Below are 23,100 nucleotides of genomic sequence, written 5' to 3' on the forward strand. Positions count from 1 at the left end.
ACTCGGACGTGGAAATTAACTTAGAAGCACCAGAGAGTCATAAACATGTTAGGGGCTGAAAGCAGGCCTTTTGGGCAGGTAGTAGGCAAAGAATCTGTACAGCAGGCACCAGGGGGCGGCCTGTGTGCTGTAAAATTGCATTTTGTGAGACGCTAGGAAGAATACATATCATAAAGAGAAATATCTGAAGCCAGGTGTAGTACTCAGAACGGGACAGCATGTGATCTGTCACTTTTCTGCAGCCACGCAGCACAAGAATGTTCGTTTAAATCCATGTCACAGAGGCTCTGATTGGCTGACAAATATTATTTTGGTAGAAGGCACATTTTCCCAAATGTGCATACTTGTGAGTCATTTGATGGGGCAGGTTTAGAAATCTGCCATAGAGTGGGAGAGATTTTCTGCCATAGCTCCCCTTGGTTAACCATGACCAAACCTTTGAGAGTAGAAACTTGTTAATGTTTGCTGTTAAATTTATTGTTGTCCAGAGCTCACAAGGTCTGTTGCAATTGTCCAATGAGATTCCTACGCTGGAGGAACCAGCACAGTATCAGAGTTTGAAGTGAGAGTACACTTGCCGTCAGAGCACTGAAGAGTAGATTCTGGCTGAAAAGATATCGCAGCAAAGAGGGATGTCTCCGTCTTAGGGCAGAGCACAGAAGGTGAGCTGAACTAAGAATTTCCACCTGCTGCAACTGTTGTCTTCCCCATTCACACCATGCATGAGTGGTAAGAATGAGCTGGCAATGCGATCACCCAATCAAGGGTAGTTAACTAATCAGGGTTTAATTTCACAGTTTTTTGACATTCATAGCCAGCTAGTTGGTTCCAGCATGCACTTAAGCAATTCTACTGGTGTTTGTACTTACTTTCGCACTTTCTTTCTTTAAACCACTAAGCATGTTACAGTCACTGAGCATATCTGCGGTATAGTTTCATGTTATGCTTCATGTGTCTACCCGCCTGTGCCAATTACGATACTTTGGTCTACTTATTATATCTTTATGTACTTAATTCAATGGGTAACTCGTTTGTTTGATGTTCCACAATAAATAAAGCAAATAATTATAGTGAATTTTAGCTTCTTTTGTAGTTAGATGTAGTGTGGGAACGATGTGTGGCGTGGTACCTATACTTTTATGCTTAACTGGGCCGCCCCAAGGAGTTTTACTTCAATAAGTCGTGTCCATTGTGCGACACTGTTTTTATTGAATTTTGCGATCTTCTGGTGAACTTCCTTCCCTGTATGTCACCAGGGATCAGACTTATAGCACCTTAGGGGTATGTTCAATCGACACCTCACAATATGTTTACTGAGAGCCCTCTAGTTATTGTGACTCATGATGGCCCTGGCTGGTGGCCCACCCATATGTTCTATTTCCGTGCAGTCATCGAGAGTACCATCAATACTGCACAAATAGTCTCAGAAAATTATAAAAATCAGTCAATTTTAATGTTTCTCCGTACATTAAAATAATGAAAGGTGAGTTCGGAAATTATTCTGGAGGAAACATATGTGAATCATTTAGCGAACTTTAGCTAGCAAACAAAGCAGTGCTTAGCATAACTACTGCTCATAAACGAAAGCAGATGTACATGTGGAGTTAAAGATCACAGAAATATTATATATGGCATAACTGAATCAGAAATGGTTTAAATGTATTGATACGTTCAATGAAGAGAATCTTTGCGTAAAACATTGAAAGCTAAGATTGGTAACTATCGTAACGAGTTAATATCAGTCCGCAATCATACACAGTCTTTTGACTTATATTGCAACGGCTACTCCCGCCAGTCACTGTTCCGATAGTCTTCTTAGAATGAACGATGACTTCTAGAATGGCTCAGGAAAGGTTATCCGGTTGGCAAATTCTGTCAGTAGGAGAAAGGTGGCACCATTGGTGACAAGTTTGTTTGACAGGTAACAGAATGTATAACGAATGTTTAAAAATCTCAACTGGCAGATCTCGAAGTCAGATGAAGTACATCTCTCGAGAATGTGTTTAGATAACTGCAGGAATCATCTTTCAGTTTAGAAACCATTAATGGCCTTTGCCCCATAAGTGTCTGTGCCGTAGTGATTGTACAGGTATAATAATGAATATACTATTTTAAACAAATGCGCAGAAGCTCTTCTACATTCCAAGACCCACGGACGAGAGGAAGAGCAACAAAGTTTAATTTATTATTCAGGAAGCGGTATTCTCAGACACTCAGTTTACAGTAAATCACGGAGTATACATGAAGGTGTAAGTGTGGACGTTCTGATGAAAATGAAATAGCACGACACATTGTTTTTTCTAAAATAATGGACCGTAGAGACATACAAGAATGAGGAAAAACTCGTTTAATTAAGACAAGAAGTTAAGTCACCGAGCAAATACGTTTCATTCCAGATTTACAGTGCACATTAGTGGGGCGAAAAGACTTTGTGCTCCGTATTACCACTTCTAAGTGCAATGGCTAGATATTTCTAAATCCGATACTTCATCCTCCCTAAAACTTAGAAAACTTATTGCTGTCAGTAATTAGCAATATTTAGCCGTGTGTCATCGGGTTACAACATTAGTACTCCAAGAGTCCCCATTCTCACATACCGGACAAGATAATGAAGTATATGAATAGCCACTGGCCACTGTTTAACATTGTTTCGAAGCAGTTTCGCTATTATTTCCAATCCACGGCTTGCAAGCTTTTTTCGCAGTGTTGTCCATGGGTCTCACATGGAGACTTCTTTTGTGAATTCCTTCTTTCACTGTAAAGCTGCTGTACCATGGATGGTTGGTTGATTTGGGGGAAGAGACCAAACAGCGATGTCATCGGTCCCATCGGATTAGGGAAGGATGGGGGAACGAAGTCGGCCGTGCCCTTTCAAAGAAATCATCCCGGCATTTGCCTGAAGCGATTAACGAAATCACGGAAAACCTTAAACAGGGTGGCCGAATGCAGGTTTGAACCGTCGTCCTCCCGAGTGCAAGTCCAGTGTGCTAACCGCTGCGCCACCTTGCTCGGTTTGTACCATGGGATTCCAGCCAAAACATCGTATTTTATCCTTGTACTTCAATGTCTATTACGCTTCTTTCTCTTTAATTACGTAATTCAAATTTTTGGAAATTTGTGGTAAGTTCATATGGGACCAAACTGCTGCGGTCTCGGTCCCAAGGCTTACACACTACTTAAACTAACTTCCTTAATCTACTCACGCTAAGGACAACACACACACCCTTGCCAGAGGGAGGAGTCGAACCTCCGACAGGGGCTACTCCGCGCGGTTTGCATAATTCAGTATTGACTGATAAATATCTTACACATGACAAATGTATTTTACTCGTTTTCACAAGACGTATTTCTCACTGGACAATCATCGCAGTCGGAAAGGGCACCGTCTTAACATGGTAACAGGAATGTCTCCCAATATTCGAAAATTTCCACGCTTTCCGCATTTGTGTCGTCTCGATTCCTAGATCACCGGGTGCCGGCCGAAGTGGCCGTGCGGTTAAAGGCGCTGCAGTCTGGAACCGCAAGACCGCTACGGTCGCAGGTTCGAATCCTGCCTCGGGCATGGATGTTTGTGATGTCCTTAGGTTAGTTAGGTTAACTAGTTCTAAGTTCTAGGGGACTAATGACCTCAGAAGTTGAGTCCCATAGTGCTCAGAGCCATTTCACTAGATCACCGGATACTTTCGGTTAATCTGCGATATCTGCCAAAACATACAATGATTTTTTGTTGGTAGTTACTTCTACTTTTGCTGCATTTAATAATTTCCCTGTTTTTTCATCTCTGAAGTTCGTTCTAATAGCATGAAATTATCCTCTACAAGAAGGCGAAACCAATTTGTCGTTCCTATTTCTCGTTGTTCCTAAAAGCTTGCAACGTCGATGAAATTCTGCTAACATTTTTTGTTTATAATTTTTTCTTAATTGTTATCAACGTTATTACAATAAATGTTCAAATTTAGAATTGCTGTACGGGTACTTTTATGTTCCAGAATCGCCGGCCGAAGTGGCCGAGCGGTTCTGGCGCTACAGTCTGGAACCGAGCGACAGTTACGGTCGCAGTTTCGAATCTTGCCTCGGTCATGGATGTGTGTGATGTCCTTACGTTAGTTAGGTTTAAGTAGTTCTAAGTCTAGGGGACTGATGACCTCAGAAGTTAAGACCCATAGTGCTCAGAGCCAATTGAACCATTTTTGTTCCAGAATCAGTATTAGTAATATCGTGTGGTCTTCAGTTCTCTGTTACTGAAACTGTATGAATTTAAGTTGTAACACTAATGTATAATAAGAGCGGTGTGATGTGCTTCTTGCGTGAGGGGAAAGTTGAGGAACTAGAGGTACCGTATATTTCACATAAGATGCAACTGGTTTCCGTCAGTCTAACCCCGAAAATGAGCATGTTCATATCCCTAACTGATTGTTGATAACTTATGCGCAACAACAAAATACTGCGTGATTATAGAGATACCGTCAGAAATATACACTTTTTGCTCAGTGATTGATTATGTTAGCTGTAGAAATTTTCGTCCGCGTATGTCTAGAGCTTATGAGTTGTTGAAAATTCTACCTGTCGAGTGTCAGTAACAGAACAATAGAGTTAAGTTTATGATTAGCCGGATATATGGCTGAAATGGCTCTGAGCACTATGGGACTTAACTTCTGAGGTCATCAGTCCCCTAGAACTTAGAACTACTTAAACCTAACTAACGTAAGGACATCACACACATCCATGACCGAGGCAGGATTCGAAACTGCGACCGTAACTGTCGCTCGGTTCCAGACTGTAGCTCCTAGAACCGCTCGGCCACCCCGGCCGGCTAGCCGGATATATCTAACGGACATAAGTTGAGTACCATTGCTACTATATTTACATACATTTTGATACTAATAACCACAGTTTTTCTTTAATCTTCGAACTGCACAACTCCCATCTTTAGTTTTATACCCCATACAAGAATGTCCGCAGAAATGTATACAAGAAGGAGAGTGGCGTTTTAAAATTCTCATTTTGGTATAAATGGGTTAACCAGCTTCTAGACGTGTCACGCACCACGAACTAAATATTTCAGGTGACAACCAAAGAAACATACAACAGTCACTGAAACCATAGTATTGTCTAAGTGCGATCAGCCACGCAATGCTTCAACTGGCTATAAGACAGCTTTAGCTGAATAACAGGAAATCGCTTCTAGAAGTATAGCCTGTTTGAATTCTGTAATAAATATAAACATTATACTTCGGATTCCAGGGGGAGGATTAGCACCCCTCTTGCCCCCCCCCTCCCTCACCCCTTAAACAGTCTATGACCCTAGGTCAAACTCTTTATCTCTTTGCGGTCAACTGCTGTCGACACCTTACGTAAGATGGAATAAACAGTCCATTATTCGACTCGCTGTAGAATTATTTTTCGCTGACTCCAACAGAGGAAAAAATTAAGAGCTAGTAAAGAATTCACAGTACTAGGCCTAACTGACCAAGGTGAGACAGTTAGCACTTTCAATCATATCATTTCAAAGACAGTGAACCAAATGCGACGTTGGATTCCAGTCGGACGATGAGAAAACTACGTTCTAGTGCCAAGGTGGGGAGCCGTGCTGGTGGTTGCGTAGATTGGGGTTCAGGACTCCACACTCACTAGTGTAGCGGAACAAAAGACATCAGGGCTGATGCGGTGGGCAGAGCAGGACGGGGCGTTATTGCTGCGCTGATCCGAAAGTCAAACTGCAGTCCAGACAGTGCTTACGAGGATCCACGGCATCAGCAATCGGGCTGCGGGCTTCCGTCACGAACGACAAAGCGGCTGATGTTCGGCGATGCGGGGCGAGTGCTCTTCCTGCGGTGCGGTGGCCGGAACAAAAGAGAGGGACGCCTCGCGGAGACAGCAGCGCCGCATTCAGACGCACAATGCGAGCCGCGCCGCGCCGCGGTGCGTGGCTGGGAATGTGGCGCAGTGCGCCTGCCGCCTGGGCTGGCACGCACAATGCGCCACTCTGCCGGGACCACTCGGCTCTCGGCGGACGCGGACGTGGACGCGCCCACGTGGGAAGGGGAGCTCTCGCGCCGCCTGGTCCTCTCAGCTACTGCTCCGTCCACTCGCATCTGAGCCTTACTGCACCGCTGTCTCAAGTCTGCGGCCAGAGCTGGATCCAGGCGCTGATGTAGTTTTAGGGGTTGGAACAGGGTCGTCGTTTGGTACTGCCAATCCTTCTTCCCATCACGACCAAATATACACTACTGGCCATTAAAACTGCCACACCAAGAAGAAATGCAGATGATAAACGGGTATTCATTGGACAAATATATTATACTAGAACTGACATGTTATTACATTTTCACGCAATTTGGATGCATAGATCCTGAGAAATGAGTACCCAGAACAACCACCTCTGGCCGTAATAACGGCCTTGATACATCTGGGCTTTGAGTCAAACAGAGCTTGGATGTCGTGTACAGGTACTGCTGCCCATGTAGATTCAACACGATACCGCAGATCATCAAGAGTAGTGACAGGCGTATTGTGACGAGCCAGTTGCTCAGTCACCATTGACGAGACGTTTTCAGTTGGTGAGAGATCTGGAGAACGTGCTGGCCAGGGCAGCAGTCGAACATTTTCTGCATCCAAAAAGGCCCGTACAGGACCTGCAACATGCGGTCGTGCATTATCCTACTGAAATGTAGTGCTTCGGAGGGATAGAATGAAGGGTTGAAGGGTAGAGCCACGGGTCGTAACACATCTGAAATGTAACGTCCACTGTTCAAAGTGCCGTCAATGCGAACGAGAGGTGACCGAGACGTGTAACCAATGGCACCCCATACTATCACGCCGGGTGATACGCTAGCATGGCGATGACGAATACACGCTTCCAATGTGCGTTCACCGCGATGTCGCCAAACACGGATGCAACCATCATGATGCTGTAAACAGAAACTGTTTTCATACGAAAAAATGACGTTTTGCCATTTTTGCACCCAGGTTCGTCGTTGAGTACATCATCGCAGGCGCTCCTGTCTGTGATGCAGCGTCAAGGGTAACCGTAGCCACGGTCTCCGAGCTGATAGTCCATGCTGCGTTCGCGCAGATGGTTGTTGTCTTGCAAACGTCCCCATGTGTTGACTTAGGGATCGAGACGTGGGTGGACGATCCGTTACAGCCATGCGGATAAGATGCCTCTCATCTCGACTGCTAGTGATACGAGGCCGTTGGGATCCAGCACGGCGTTCCGTATTACCCTCCTAAACCCACCGATTCCATATTCTGCCATCAGTCATTCGATCTCGACCAACGTGAACAGCAATGTCGCGATACGATAACCGCAGTCGCGATAGGCTACAATCCGACGTTTATGAACGTCGGAAACGTGATGGTACGCATTTCTCCTCCTTACACGAGGCATCACAACAAGTTTCACCAGGCAACGCCGGTCAACTGCTGTTCGTGTATGAGAAATCGGTTGGAAACTTTCCTCATGTGAGCACGTTGTAGGTGTCGCCACCGGCGAAAACCTTGTGTGATGCTCTGAAAAGCTAATCATTTGCATATCACAGCATCTTCTTCCTGTAGGTTAAATTTCACGTCTGTAGGACGTCATCTTCGTGGTGTATCAATTTTAATGGCCAGTTGTGTAACTAGTTGTACATCCTCACTTTGAACTATCAGAAAATAATAATAACAATATATAGTATACTGAGGCTACAAAAATCGTTGGATAGTGATATGCACATATAGCGACGACGGTAGTAACGCGTACACGAAGTACGAAAGGGCAGTGCATTGACGAAGCTATCATTTGTACTTATGTGATTCATGTGGAAAGGTTTCCGACGTGGTTACGACCACAAGACGGTAATTAACTGACTCTCATCGCGGAATGGTGGTTGGAGGTATATGCATGAGACATTACATTTCGGAAATCGTTAGGGAATTCAATATTCCAAAATACACACTGTCAAGAATGCACTGAGAATACTAAACTTCAGACATCATCTCTCACCAAGGACAAAGGACTGGACTGTGGCCCTCACTTAACGACCGAGAGCAGCGGCATTTGAGTAGAGTTGTTAGAGTTAACAGATTAGCAACATTGCGTGGAAATGACCGCAGAAATCAATATAGGGCGTCGATGAACGTATCCGTTAGGACCGTGCGGCGAAATCTGGCGTTAATGGGCTATGGCGACCGACGCAACTGTCCTTGCTAACAGTGCGACATCGCCCGCACAGCATCTCCTGGGCTCGAGACCATATCGGTTGGGCCCCAGACGACTGGAAAACAGTGGCCAGGTCAGATGAGTCGCGATTGCAGTTGGTAAGAGCTGATGGTAGAGTTAGAGTGCAGACTGCACCAAGCTATGGACCCAAGTTGTCAGCAAGGCACTGTTCAAGCTGGTGGTGTCTCCATAATGGTGTGGGTTGTGTTAACATGGAATGGGCTGGCTCCTCTAGTCCAACGGAATCATTCATTAACTGGAAATCGACTTCATATTCCCAAACAACGTGTAACATCATAGCTCATCTGCTGTATGGATCTATTTTGCTTTTGTTTTATTTAATGTCATAACATTGAGTATCTGTAAATGTGTTTGATTGAATAGATAACACAAAATTGTATACTCCTTTCTTTGTACAAACTTTGATGTCATGGTTTGGTTCTATGCAAAGTAGTGTATCTCTCATTTAAATTCTTTGTCCCATTTGGAGGGAACAAAACTTACTGTATGTAATTGTAATTTCTGTGTGAATAATATTTTTCAGAAACGTCAATATGTGCAAATGTTCTGTTTTATTTAATGTATTTGGTTACTGTTATGTAAACTGCTATTCCTCACTTAGGGTTATTAGTTAGTTTGTATGTAAAAGGTGTAGTGATTCCCCTCGGGAACGGAACTGTGTAGCGCGCGCAAATTGTGGTTGGCCTATGTAGAAAGGTGGAACTGATAGTCAGTCGGGGACAAGCTACGAGTCGGAGACGAGCTACGAGTCCGTGCACTGCCATGTAAAAGATGCATATTGTGCTGATTCCGAGAGAGGCTTTTCCTGCTTCTTTCCAAGGCCTCGGATGGATGGATAAATAGCTGGAACTATTCTGGAGTTTGTATCTATCATCGCCACCAAGAAATGACAGAGTCCAGCTATTCTGCCTACAATTCCACCTACCAACATGCAGTTGCCACCGCATTGCGCAATCATTGCAACGTAATACTATAATGATGTACAGTGAAGGATCAGCTTAATGGACGTGCTAATGTGCTGAAATATAAGGTAATTTGTATCAGAATTTATGTACTTACCTTGATTTTTCTCCTCATCATAACACCTCTCAGGTTCCTCTCCGTTTGAGCTAAAGTGATATCCGAGTGTCCTTACTAAAAGAAATTACAACCTAGAGTTTTGCTAATTAATGCCTCTTGAACTTAGTAAAAAGAAAGTTAAAGTTAATGTGGCGATAGAGTGAGTTAAAGTAAATGTTATTTGCTCAAAATAATTTTCCTATTAAAACTGCTATTTAAAGTGCTGTTGCTAACTTCAATATTAAAAGTTCTTAAGACTGAGGCTTATAAGGCAAATGATCACATTATTGTCTGTAGTAAATTCTAAAAGGTGAGTCAGTTTCTTGCAATTTGGTCAGTATTGTGTTTCGCTGTAGTAAAAGTGAGAAAGCTGCAGTTGTGAAACATTATATATTCATGTTTGCTAAGTGTTTGTGTATCTTGAGTATTAGAAGTGCATGTTAATAGTAATGTTATAAAGACCATTCACTTTATGTAAGCCTGAAAGTAATAGGGTGTTTCGGTATCTGTTATAATTTTGCAAATAGTTCGTGCTGCTATGCTAGTTTCAATCTTACTGTAAACATATGTATGTGTCAGAGTTCATTGCACTCGTGTGTGGCCAAGTCTAAGTTGCGTTTGTCCGTTATAGTTACTTGTAACTATTTTCTTGAACGAGAATGTTAATCATTCTCTTGCCTAGTTAGGCTGGCGACCGTTATCTTTATCAGTTAAACAGTGTAGATAGGCAAAATTTTGTTTGTTACTGTTCAAATATTTACGTAATTCTGACTTTCATTTCCGATAAGCCACCTCCGTTAGGAATAACACGGTCAACCTAACAAAATTCCTCTCAGAGGGTAACACTGCTCTGTTGCTTTGTGCCATAGTTGCTTTTACAAAATAGTTTTATGTCACAACCTGTTTCTAGCATTGAGGTTATGGTACAGTAGTAGCAGACAGGAGTGTTATAAACGTTCGAATTTTTGTGGATGACAATGTGTGTCACTGGGCCACAATTGTTCACGATGGTTTGAAGAACACACCGATCGCCCGACATCAGTCCAATCGAGCATTTGTGGGTCATAATCGAGAGGTCAGCTGGAGCACTTAATCGTGCACTGGCAACATTTTCGCAATTGTGGACGGCTATAGAGGCAGCGTGGCTCAGTACTTCTGCAGGGGACTTCCAACGACTTGTTGAGTCCACGCCACGCCGAGTTGCTGCACTACGGCGGTTATAAGGAGGTCCGACACTATAGTAGGTGTTCTGTGACTTTTGTCACTTCCGTGTACACCACCTGACGAAAGCGTGAAGCACCCAGAAAACTTTGTCAGATGTTAATGTACAAGGGTCACACCAAAAGAAATTGTACTGGTAGATAGGACAGCTTGGCTGTGGAAGTGGAAGGGTAGCCCACAACATAGACAGACAACAGTATTCACAATTACAAGCACCCAAGCTTTAATGATCTTCCAGCAATACAAGCTCTTACCAAATCTCAATTAAGAAAGGACATAAACTTGGTGACAAACATATATTAACCTTCAACCAGTGGATAACCCCAATAAAGAATTACCGATCAATAAAACGTAGATAAAGGACTCCTTTACAAGAATGCTTAAATTAAGTAAAATCATGAAAGCTAAGTTACAAATGTTATGTTAAGCTTCCACAGGCGAATAACCCCAATAAAGAATTCTCATTTAAATAAAACATAGATAGGAAAATGCCTTACCAAAATGCTTGAATTGTGTAAAACCATGAAAAGCTGCGTTACAACTTTTCTCACAAACTACTTAGGAATTTACAGCAAATAAAAAAGTTTGATCTATTTAACCAGAAGGTAACTGCCAAGTCCAAGCGACCGAAGCCACTCAGAGCGGACGACCGCCCCAACGCTGGTCATCAACCGACATCGTCACGGCCCAGTGGCCACCGTGCTAAAACAGATTAACGTTTCGGTAAGCGACCGACAGCAACACAGGAGTAACAGTGACTGAAAAGTCGGCGAACGCCTCACGAATCACGGCACACCCTGAAGCGGGAGCAGGCACAGCTGACTAGCGGCCATACAACCGCGAGCAAACAAATCTCACGCCGCCCGTACTGACGCCGGAAATGATAGCGAGCGACAAGACGCCACGCGCAAAGCAGCAACCGTGCCTACCCCTCGACCACAGAATGTGCCCTGTCTCCTTGTCTATAGTAATACAATTTATAGCACACAAGAAACGATTTAATAATGGCATTAGTTCAACGCAAGATCAGTTAACAGTTAGGTTCAGTAGAGCTTTACCAACGGATTTATCTTCAAACCAACTTCCGGACCAAAGGCGGAAATTAGTAAACTTGGCATAAGTTTTCACCAGACCTATAAACAAAAAATCAAATTAAACAATTGCCAATTGCCAAAAATACAGTCACGATACGCAAGCCCTTCAAGACCTTGCTATCTTACAGTTATCATTAACGCCGAAACATGCACAAATGAATGACAAGAAATTCACCATTGAAAGCAAAAAACAACACACCACAAAGGTTAAATTAATTAATTTGCTGACGAGCCAGTCACTGAAAGCTCAGTTCCACAAGATTAGAACTAACCTCACTCGGCAGCAATACATTTGCGTGCGTGATAACTAGGTTGCCCAAACAGGACTCCAAAACCCAAAACACCGGGTCACACGTTAGCTGTCTTGTTCTCGGATACTAGGCACCATCGGGATAAGACAATCGCGACAAAAAAATCTCTGAAATTACAGCTGCCTGCAGCAAAACAAATGAGTCAGGGTGCATGAACGTAAATCACAAGCCACTGTTCCAGCAGGAGCGTAACCTTTTCAATGCACATACGCACAGAACAACACACGTGAGCATAAATGGAGCAGCAGATGCGTACCAAGCAAACTATACTGCGCCAAAATACGACCCACGCCACGTCCACAAACCGGAGCACTGCTCCCGGAGCTGGTGTCTGCTCGCTGGACTGCCGCAACTCTCCGTCCCCCGGAAAGCGATGCTGACTGCCGCCTTGCTCAACGCTCCCTTCTCGGCCGTGCACAACAACTCTTCTCTTGTCGCCTCAGAGTGCGGCCGCAATGTCCGTTCTCCCCTGCTGCCCGCCCCAGACTCCCGTACTCGCACTCACTCCCTCGTTAGGACCCGCTCCGACAGGAAGCGCTCGCGATCGCACATAGTGCCAACCTGAACCAGAGGAGCAATCGATAGCGTCTTGCGCCCGAGAGCCGCGCCACGGCTCAGAAATGCACACTATTTTTCTAGAAATACAGTTTTAATTCTGCATGTGTGAAAGATTTTCAGTGTATAGATACATGCTTCTCGCTTGTTTTCAAGCTTAGTTCAACCTGTTCCCGTAAGTGGCGCCGTCACAGCATGTCTTCAAGGTGGCTGCTGCACTTGACGTTCGTCGGAAGCAACATTCTCCATAGAATTCCTGTGCTTTGAGAGACAGTGGGAAACATCCACAAGAGGTTGAAAAAGGTGTATGGAGATGCTGCTGTCGATCGCAGTACAGTTGGTCGGTAAGCAAGCAGGTTACGTGATGAAAGCGGGCACGGCAATATTGAGGATTGTCCTCGCAGCGGCAGGCCTCGTACTGCACACACTCCAGACAATGTGCAGAGATTTAAGAAATTGGTGACTGCTGACAGACGCATCACAGTGAACGAATTATCACGCTACGTTCGGATAGGGGAAGGAAGTGTTTGCAGAATACTGAAAGTGATGGCCTTAAAAAAAGGTTTGTGCCAGGTGGGTTTCCAGGTTGTTGACAGTGGCTCACAAAGAAACAAGAAAAACGGTATGCAGCGAACTTTTAGAACAGTACGAGAATGTTGGAGATGAATTTCTTGGAAGAATTGTGACACGTGATGAAACATGGCTCCATCATTTTTCACCAGAGACGAAGAGGCAATCAGTGGAGTGGCATCATGCAAATTCACCCCAAGAAAAAGAAATTCAAAAGCACACCTTCGGCTGGAAAAGTTATGGCTACGGTGTTTTTCGGTTCCGAAGGACTCTAGCTTGTGGACATCATGCCAAGTGGAACCACCATAAATTCTGATGCATATGTGACGACACTGAAGAAACTTCAAGCTCGACTGAGTCGTGTTCCACCACATCGGCAAACTCAGGATGTTTTGCTGTTGCACGACAATGCACGGCCACATGTCAGTCAAAAAACCATGGAAGCGATCACAAAACTCGGATGGACAACACTGAAACACCCGCCTTACAGTGCTGACCTGGCTCCGTGTGACTATCATGTCTTTGGGAAACTGAAAGACTCTTTTCGTGGAACAATGTTTGAAGATGATGATCCCTTGTGCACGCTGCCAAACAGTAACTCCAACAGGTTGGTCCAGAATTTTACCGTGCGGGTATACAGGCGCCGGTTCCAAGATGGCGTAAGCCAGTTGAGAGGGATGGAAATTATTAGGAGAAATGAAAATATTGTTCCTAAAGGATGTATCTACACACTGTAAAACTTTCAAACATGTAGAATAAAAGATGGATTTTTTTTTAAATGTGGGCATTTCTTTTGGAGTGTCCCTAGTAACTATGTAGACATCCCCACCGTCAGCGACTATGTTAATGATTAGAAGTGCAGTACACCGAGGCAGGTAGAATGAGCATCAGAGGGCTTAAGTCTTGTTTGTGTTTTCGGTTGTCAGCGTCCCTGGTAAGGTAAACAGGAATGTGGAACAGCGCCAGATATTGAGTGAACACTGTGAAGGACACGGAAATGCAGCGTACTCTTGTGAGACAGCGTTATAGGCACCTGAGAGAGTTAGAAACGGGTCTCATTTTGCGTCTGCATTTGGCCGGCTGTTCGAGACGTGCAATTTCAAGATTTGTGGGGCACTCAGACGTGGCAGTGGCCCAGTGTTGGGTGGTGTGGGAACGAGAGGCTTGCTCGTCGTCAAGGTTCCGGTTCACCACGTATGACCGCCACAAGGGAGGATTAATGTATTGTGCAACTTCACATGTAAGTCTGCCATTCGACAACACGTAATGCGCTCCTAGCAACATTCTGTGTCGTCCTACAATACCGAATGCAGATTAGCAGCAGCCAGACTAGACAATTACACCCCATGCGGTGGCTGGCGCTGACACCACAACACAAAAGGCTGAGTTTGGAGTGGTGTCGCGACCGTGAAGTATGGGCTACAGATGAAAGGCGTCCCACTGTGCTCGGCGATTTTTGGCTGTTCTGCACTTCTCGGGACGACCGTTGTCGCCAAGTATGTCAGCGACCTGAAGAGAAGTGCAATTCCTCCAACATTTTCGAGAAACACAGGCGTGTTACTCTTCATGTCATGGGTGGGGAGCATCGGACATGACGTCAGGTCTAGGATGGTAGTGACTGAGAACCTCTGCCTGCACATCGGTCCGTCGCAGACATTCTGCGTCATCGTGTGTTACCTCTCGTGCGACAGTGTCGTGGTGCCACTTTGCAACAGGACAAAGCTCCTCCACATACGGAGGAGCGAGGTGGCGCAGTGGTTAGCAAATTGGACATTTGTTCGGGAGGACGACGATTCAAATCCGCGTCCGGCCATCCTAATTTAGGTTTTCCGTGATTTCCCTAAAACACTTCAGACAAAAGCCGGGCTGTGGCCGAGCGGTTCTAGGCGCTTCAGTCCGGAACCGCTCGACCGCTACGGTCGCAGGTTCAAATCCTGCCTCGGGCATGGGTGTGTGTGATGTCCTTAGGTTGGTTAGGTTTAAGTAGTTCTAAGTTCTAGGGGACTGATGACCTCAGATGTTAAGTCCCATAGTGCTCAGAGCCATTTGAACTTGAGCCATTTGTCTGTTATTGGTCTGTAGTGTCCTTCCTGCCCTTCATCATTAAATTAATTACAACAGGCAATCGAAATACCCGCTAGGCGAAGTGAACATGACACAGTCAGGTGAGATATTTCAAATTTGATGGTAGGGTAGACAGGCAGAACACATTGTTTTCACATTCACTTCGAAACTATCCGATGTACAATATGGACAACGAACACCTATATACTCCGGAAAATTTTGCGAAAAACACGAAGCATAGGAGTAGGTGATTATTTAAAAACAGAAGAATTTGAATTTACCCAGTTTTATGTTTTCATGTACTTGTCAAGCGACAGTTAAATCAACCAAAAGCCTGAATCGAAGCCATTTCTGTTACACGTTTGAATAATTGTGTGTGGCATTTAGCCAGTACTTAAACTTCATGACCTATGTTTCTCCGTAAGTCGCTGCGCGAAATGATGCAATACGAATCGACTCAGTTGGGTTCTAAATGGTAATCCGATTCGATGGGGTGCGACCTCCTCAGTGTCTATCTGCCTAGACACCTGCAAGAACACATGGTGATGTGAACTGCCACGATTCTGTTGAATTAAAAAAAATGCACTGAAAATGACTATTTAAAGCCGAAACCTAGATCTGCAAGCATAACAAAAAACTAATGGGATTTCGACTGACTGTTGTGTGCCTCTCCTTCGAGACGTATTCTCTCGTGGACAGATCTTGGGAGTCTGCTGGCTTGAGAGTACCTCAACATCACGCAGACGGTTTATAGAGACACGTGCCATGTGCGGAGGTTGGTTGGAGGAGGGGCCAAACAGGTAGGTCATCGATCCCATTGGATTAGGGAGGGACGGTAAAGGAAGTCGACCGTGCCCTTTCAAATGGTTGAAATGGCTCTGAGCACTATGGGACTTAACATTTGAAGTCATCAGTCCCCTAGAACTTAGAACTACTTAAACCTTACTAACCTAAGGACATCACACACATCCGTGCCCGAGGCAGGATTCGAACCTGCGACCATAGCAGTCGAGCGGTTCCGGACTGAAGCGCCTAGAACCGCTCGGTCACACCGGCCGGCATGTCTCAAGTGAAACTGGACATATTCTTGGAAACACATAGAAATGTGAGGTAGTCTCGTAGTAGCATCCCACTGTTTCGTTTTCATTTGACTGTCCCCTATATACGCATTGTTTTCCTGGCAGACGGTCAATATAGCAACTAAATAGACAAGCGAAATTGCAGCATTGAGTAGGGCACCAGATATTTCGGTTTTTTTGTGGAGTTTGTTTACTTTTGAGCCAACCTTCTTTGACTGGTTCGAGCAGTGTTGCTTAAATGGAAGTGTCTCATCGGTGCTGGCACGTAGATATTTAGAGACGTAGTTATGGGGAATTTCCATCTCATCAGATGCTTTGTGTAACATAGAGCTGTGTGCCTCTTTATGGTTGTGATTGGCGTCTCGTAATTCAGTATGTGTCCACATAATGAACTCCGGGAATGAGTGTTAGACATTTAAACTCGAAAAATATCATTGGAAGAGCTTGAAACCTTGATTAAATTAATCAAGGACGCAAATGTGTTGTAATAACGTCAGTCTCAAAGTCGTTTCGGTACGAAACAGTGATGGTCATGATTCTCAGCATAAACTCAACCACATCGTGATGTTACATATTTCTGTTGCTCGTAAATTATTCTTCGTCGTCGAAGTATTTTGTAAAAGTTTAAGGACTTGCTAGCTTTCAGAGAATACAATGCCAATTATTAGACTGCGGCGATGGGGGAGGAGTACGGAAGGATTTGTGGAGAGGAGAGGAACCAACCTATGAAGGGCCGGAGTCGTTACAATATAGAAGTGTCTCTGTTATTCTGAGTTCACGAGGTTAAACACACCAAATAACGTGTTAGATGAAAAATTTTTAGTTACCTTTCTATGACCGTTGTTGATAACGCATCCGACGAATCATGTAATTACCCGTCTTTTCCATTATCACGCATTGTGTGGCAAGATCGTTTGGAAGCCCCAAGAGTACGCTGGATAGCAATGGTAAAATTGCCTGACGGATTGTAGATGCAGTTTAAACCGTGGTATTACGAGTAATTTTACTTTTAGTCCAATGTTTTTGGTAGCAGCCCAGACTTTTACTCAGCTACATCATTAAACATGAATTTACCTGTTGCCAAACTGGTCTTTGACGCTCACGGATGAGGTTTGTGTTTGCTCACTGAGAAGTGGCAGATGAGTCCGTAGACTGAATGTTGGTGCGAACATCACCGAGGAAAACTGTATTTATTGCTGACACTGAACCGAAGCGATTTCTGTTACACGTGTGAATCTTTGTGTGTAGCATTTAGCCAGTACTTAAACTTCATGACCTACGTTTCTCCGTAAGTCGCTGCGCGAAATGATGCAATAAGAATCGACTCAGTTGGGTTGTAAATGGCAATCCGATTCGATGGGGTGCAACCTCCTTAGTGTCTTTCTGCCTAGACACCTGCAAAAACACATGGTGATGTGAACTGCCGCGATTCTGTCGAATTGTAACGAAAATGCACTGAAAATGACTATTTAAAGCCGAAACCTAGATCTGCAAGCATAACAAAAAACTAATGGGATTTCGACTGACTGCTGTGTGCCTCTCCTTCGAGACGTATTCTCTCGTGGACAGATCTTGGGAGTCTGCTGGCTTGGGAGTACCTCAACATCACGCAGACGGTTTATAGAGACACGTGCCATGTGCGGAGGTTGGTTGGAGGAGGGAGCCAAACAGGTAGGTCATCGATCCCATTGGATTAGGGAGGGACCTGTTTCCCCGCTGACAGCCATTTCAGATCCATCACCAGGACGAGTACCAAATAATCAAATTGTATCAATTGTCCGGTAGATACGGTAGGAAATATACATTTCGCAACACGCATGCACGCAAATCTTCTACTTTAAACTAATATGAAGAATACTCCATTAAACTTGTAGGATATTTGTGGGTACCAAAGTTAGCACGCACAGCTGCCACGTCTAGCAGCAGTAATGACCCTAACCCTGCTGGGAAACATTCCAAAATGGCTTGGATGGCAAATTCTGGTAAGTAATTCTATGTTGCCTCTACTCTACACCACTATTCATCAACCCCAGTAGTTAGCGAGTGGAAGCGATCTCATGTTTGACACGATTCAATCTGGAGTACGTGCTGGCCACCTGCTTTATCGAAGTAGGTCAGGACAGCACGAGCAACGTACGGCTTTGTGTTATCTTGTTGAAAAATAGCGTCCCGGAGATCTCGACGATAGAGCATAGCCTCCGAGCTTAACAAGTCACAAGTGTAACGGCTGCTGTCTAAATTACCAGCTACGTGAACCAAAAAGTTCATGCGTACTCACTGACACCCGAAACCATCACACCACATTCTGAGGCCGTATGACGATGACGAATGCGATGAGGCAGAGTTGGTTGTCCTTGGAGGCTATGTCCAAAGTGATGCTGTTCCATGAGCCAAGACTTGTGTGAAAAGTCGACATGTTGCCCCTCCTATGTTTTGGAAAGACCAATGTCAGTTCACCTCCCTTCGCTGTAATGCCAAGGGAAGCCACAAAAATGGTCACCGTGCTGAGAGTCTGTGATATTGCAGACATCTTCATACTCTCCGTGTGGATACTTGTTTCAAAATAAGCCCATTTGCCCATTCAGGGTAGCTAATGTAGCTGTACGATCCGCACGTCTCAGGCTCTAGTCGCGCAGGACTGCTCAGATCTCGCGTGGTGCTGAGTATTCCTCTCCTGATGAATTCCATTTTCACATGAGAGTCGTGCAATCCCAACCGACATTGTGGAACGATAAACTGCAGTTTTCTTACGCACGATCATGCCAAGGTCGATTTTCGATATGCGCTGGGAGGCGTTTCTCCTTGTTACGCGAGGAATAACACTATTTTTTTCATGCAAAGAACATCAGATACGATTTCTTAATTGGAAACTCGCAGCACGATCTTTTTTTATATACAAATTTTATATACTTTGTGTAGCTACGCTGAAATGCTAATCATTGGTGTATCCTAGCAAGTAACACCTTGCATGACGATATGATGTTTATTGCAATCACAAAGTTACAGTTTTATTGAGCAGCAGTGTAAAAATCACTGGAACTGTTCATAAGAAGCAAGGCTCTGACCGAATTTCATTGAATTTTACGTGACTACGCTGCAGTACTACCCATTTTCTAGCTTATAATTCGCAACAAACAGTGTAGTGAATATTGACTGCAAAAGAGCTCTGATTATTCCTGTTTGTAAGAATGGTAAAATAGCGAATGCACAGAATTACTGAACAATGCGCCTAAGATACTAGATCATATTCCAAGATTGTACGTTAAGACACTTCTGGGGGAAAAATATGTTCGCTCAGAGAAGAAGCACTGGTTAAGAAGAAACCACTCGAGTCACGCTCATCTTGCTCTCACAAACACGACATTTTGCACTTCGTAGATGCCAGGTAAACAAGTAGATTACGTCAGTAGTGCGGCTGAACAGGTTTTGGTGCAGCGACAACGTAGATAAACAACCCGCACTATAAGTTAAGGAGCAATTGTGCCTCACAGGTTAGCGTACAGTCTTCTAGATGCTACATTTTAATACCAATATCGCCCACACCGTTAGACCTCATAGCAGACATGCGCCACTTTCTTCTGCACAATGCAAGTCTCTACCGACCGGCGCTGTGTCGCCAGATCAGAATGCAGGCAGATGTTCGTCATCTATTGCATGCTATGGACAATGAATCCCACTTAGCTGTCTGCATGATTTCTAACTTGAAGCATCTCTTATTTTAGAACATCACTGCATCCCCTCTCGCTACATTGCAATTACAGGCCGCCCACGCCGACATCACCGTAGTCACTACGCTGAACCATGTCACTACTAGCAACTACCAGTATTACTTACTCCGTGGGCCTTTTGACGTTCAGAGCATGTTGTACTTCAGACAGTCATTGTTTATGGAATGCTAGTTGATATTTCTTATTCGTGCAGGCTATAATGCACGAGAATAAGACTGTTTTAAAACCCCACAGTCAATTGACGTTGAGGATATAGACCTATAGTTGTGCGTATCAACTCGATGACACTCGTTGAAAAAAGGAATGACTACTAAATAGTGTGTTGATACACATTTTTTGCACACAATGCAGCGTAGCAGTTCTGTGTTAAATGGATTGAGGAGGTTCCTGGTACACTGATATGGATTGAAAAGTGCATTTTTTTTTTAAATTGGTAGAACATTCTCTGCGTTTCTTGAGTGAAGTATTTTCAGATAAAAACTTTACCGTTCAGTCCGATATATGCACACAAAGTGAGAAGCAGAGCTCACAGCGTGAATGTGATGATGATGAATCCAGAATGAGATTTTCACTCTGCAGCGGAGTGTGCGCTGATGATGATGATGATTTAACACTATCCAATATTCCTTAGGACCATATGTTGAAGTAAAACTAACAGAGCAGTACTGCATTTCGTCCACTAGAAAATGTAAGTAGGCTGTTTAGGTTTTTATATTGATAACGCGACATACCACTCTGTACGAAAATCACTGGCTGTGCTGTATGCAGTCTGTGGCTGGTTGGCATTGTTGTAATATTCGCTATTGTAGTGTTGGGCAGTTGGATGTAAACAGCGCGTAGCGTTGCGCAGTTGGAGGTGAGCCGCCAGCAGTGGTGGATGTGGGGAGAGAGATGGCGGAGTTTTGAGAGCGGATGATCTGAACGTGTGTCCATCAGAGACAGTAAATTTGTAAGACTGGATCTCATGAACTGATATATATATATTATGACTTCTGAACACTATTAAGATAAATACATTGTTTGTTCTCTATCGAAATCTTTCATTTGCTAACTGTGCCTATCAGTAGTTAGTGACTTCAGTAGTTAGAATCTTTCATTTAGCTTGCAGTATTGGCGCTCGCTGTACTGCAGTAGTTCGAGTAACGAAGATTTTTGTGAGGTAAGTGATTCATGAAGGGTATAGGTTATTGTTAGTCAGGGCCATTCTTTTGTAGGGATTATTGAAAGTCAGATTGCGTTGCGTTAAAAATATTGTGTGTCAGTTTAGTGATGATCAGAATAAGGAAAGAGAGAAACGTCTGAGAACGTTCAGTTTTGCTCAGCTGTTTGAAAATCAAATAACGTAAGTGGTTTATCAGCACAGTAATTCATTAATTTTTCTAAGGGGACGTTTCAAAACGTGCTTATAATTACCGTGAAAGCTTAGAGAGGAAGGGGCTGGGAAAATCAGGGCCAGACCTGAAATACAGTTAGCTTAAGACCATAAATAGACATTTTACTTTGTCTAAATGCAGTTTGCAGGGAAAAAATGTGTCAGTTCACAACATTTGCCTATCATTGTGCACGTGTTGGTCCATGGGAACAGTTTGACTGTGATCACAGTTGCTTCCATAGATGCATCAAAGGCATGTGCAAAATTTTGTAACCTATACTGGATGAATGTCATATGAGTCATAACGGGAGGAAATTTCATGAAAAACTTTTTGTAAATACTGTATGTCGGAGTAAACACCTATTAATTCCACTGAGAGAAAGGGGCAATTAGTTACAATTCCACTACAACGTTAAGTATTTTGCTACAACTTTTACTGAAAAAAATATGTAATTTGCAATACTTTTTGCTGTAACAGGGCAATTTGTTAATACTACGCTGTAAGATTTGGTAATCTGTTACCATTTCATTGTAACATGGGACTTTTTTACAAGTCATCTGCAACATATTGTAATTTGCTGGCAGTTCACTATAATATGGGGCAGTTCATTACAATTCCATTGAAACTTGTATATGTGTGGGATAAAGTGTTACGCAGTTTCCACTAATCAACCTTTGGGTAGTTTACCTTCCCGCTATATTCCCACTTCATATAAAATATTCAAACTCAGAACATCATTCAGAGTAGCCTTCATACAGTCAAACTCCACATAGCGTTGATTAATTCTAAGTTCGATGATAGCTGGAAAGCGTTCATTATAGTTAAACATATGTCGGTATCCCACAAACCAGCTGAACTTCCCCAAGTACACATACGCAGTTATTTCAATGTTTATCTCCCTGTCCTCATGACCTTGACTGGCAGAAGACTTCCTGTGCAAGCACCCTTGATAAATGAACCACACTGGCATTAGTCAGAAATGATTCAGAACTCATACGGAAACATGTAAGCTCACAGATAGAAATCCAAAAAACTCACCGTTTGATTACGAACACGAAAAAAATTTTAATATCCCTCACACTTTCAGATTCCTCAACTATCAACATTCTGAAAGTCAATGGAAGTGTTAAATGTCTTATATACAGTGCAATGAATATCACTTAAAATTTATATGAGGAACAGTTTAGAAATCAGTTAAACATGCAATGCTAGAGTGAACATTAAACCACTCATTGTTTGTAGGACGGATGATTGGCGTTTAACATGTTACCTACATCAGTATCAAATTTTCATCACCCCAAGGCCAACCAACAGCGAATATCAGAGTTAGTTAAAGAATAATACTGTGATCTATCTTAAAAAGTGTGTGGTCATTTTGGTACAGCTACTGGTGAATCTACAGAATGAATCTACTACTACTACTACTACGGCTAGTTGGGAACTTATTCGAATCTATAGCACGAACCTGCTACTACTACCGTACTCAAGTCGCCGTGGGACATACTGTTAGAATCTATGGAATGAATGTTCTTCTATAACAACCACACATCTCTATGACCTATTATAGAGAATTTTCACCACACAAGCACCCTTATGGATGACTGTTGTAACATGTTTCATCTATCAACAATTTTAAGCAGTCATGTGGAGTGCAGTTTTAAGTTATAAAAGCGGTCCCTCACTGTCGTGACCGTCAGTAACTTTTGTCACCAAAAGACTTTCAGCGCGAACATGTAGACTGTGTGAGATGTGGAAGTCTGTGTTGATCTGGGGATCATGCAAGGATAGCTGAAATGGTTAATGTGACTAGTCCCGAAAAAGC

This window comes from Schistocerca cancellata, chromosome 1 (genome assembly GCF_023864275.1).
Source record: "Schistocerca cancellata isolate TAMUIC-IGC-003103 chromosome 1, iqSchCanc2.1, whole genome shotgun sequence".
Taxonomy (NCBI): domain Eukaryota; kingdom Metazoa; phylum Arthropoda; class Insecta; order Orthoptera; family Acrididae; genus Schistocerca; species Schistocerca cancellata.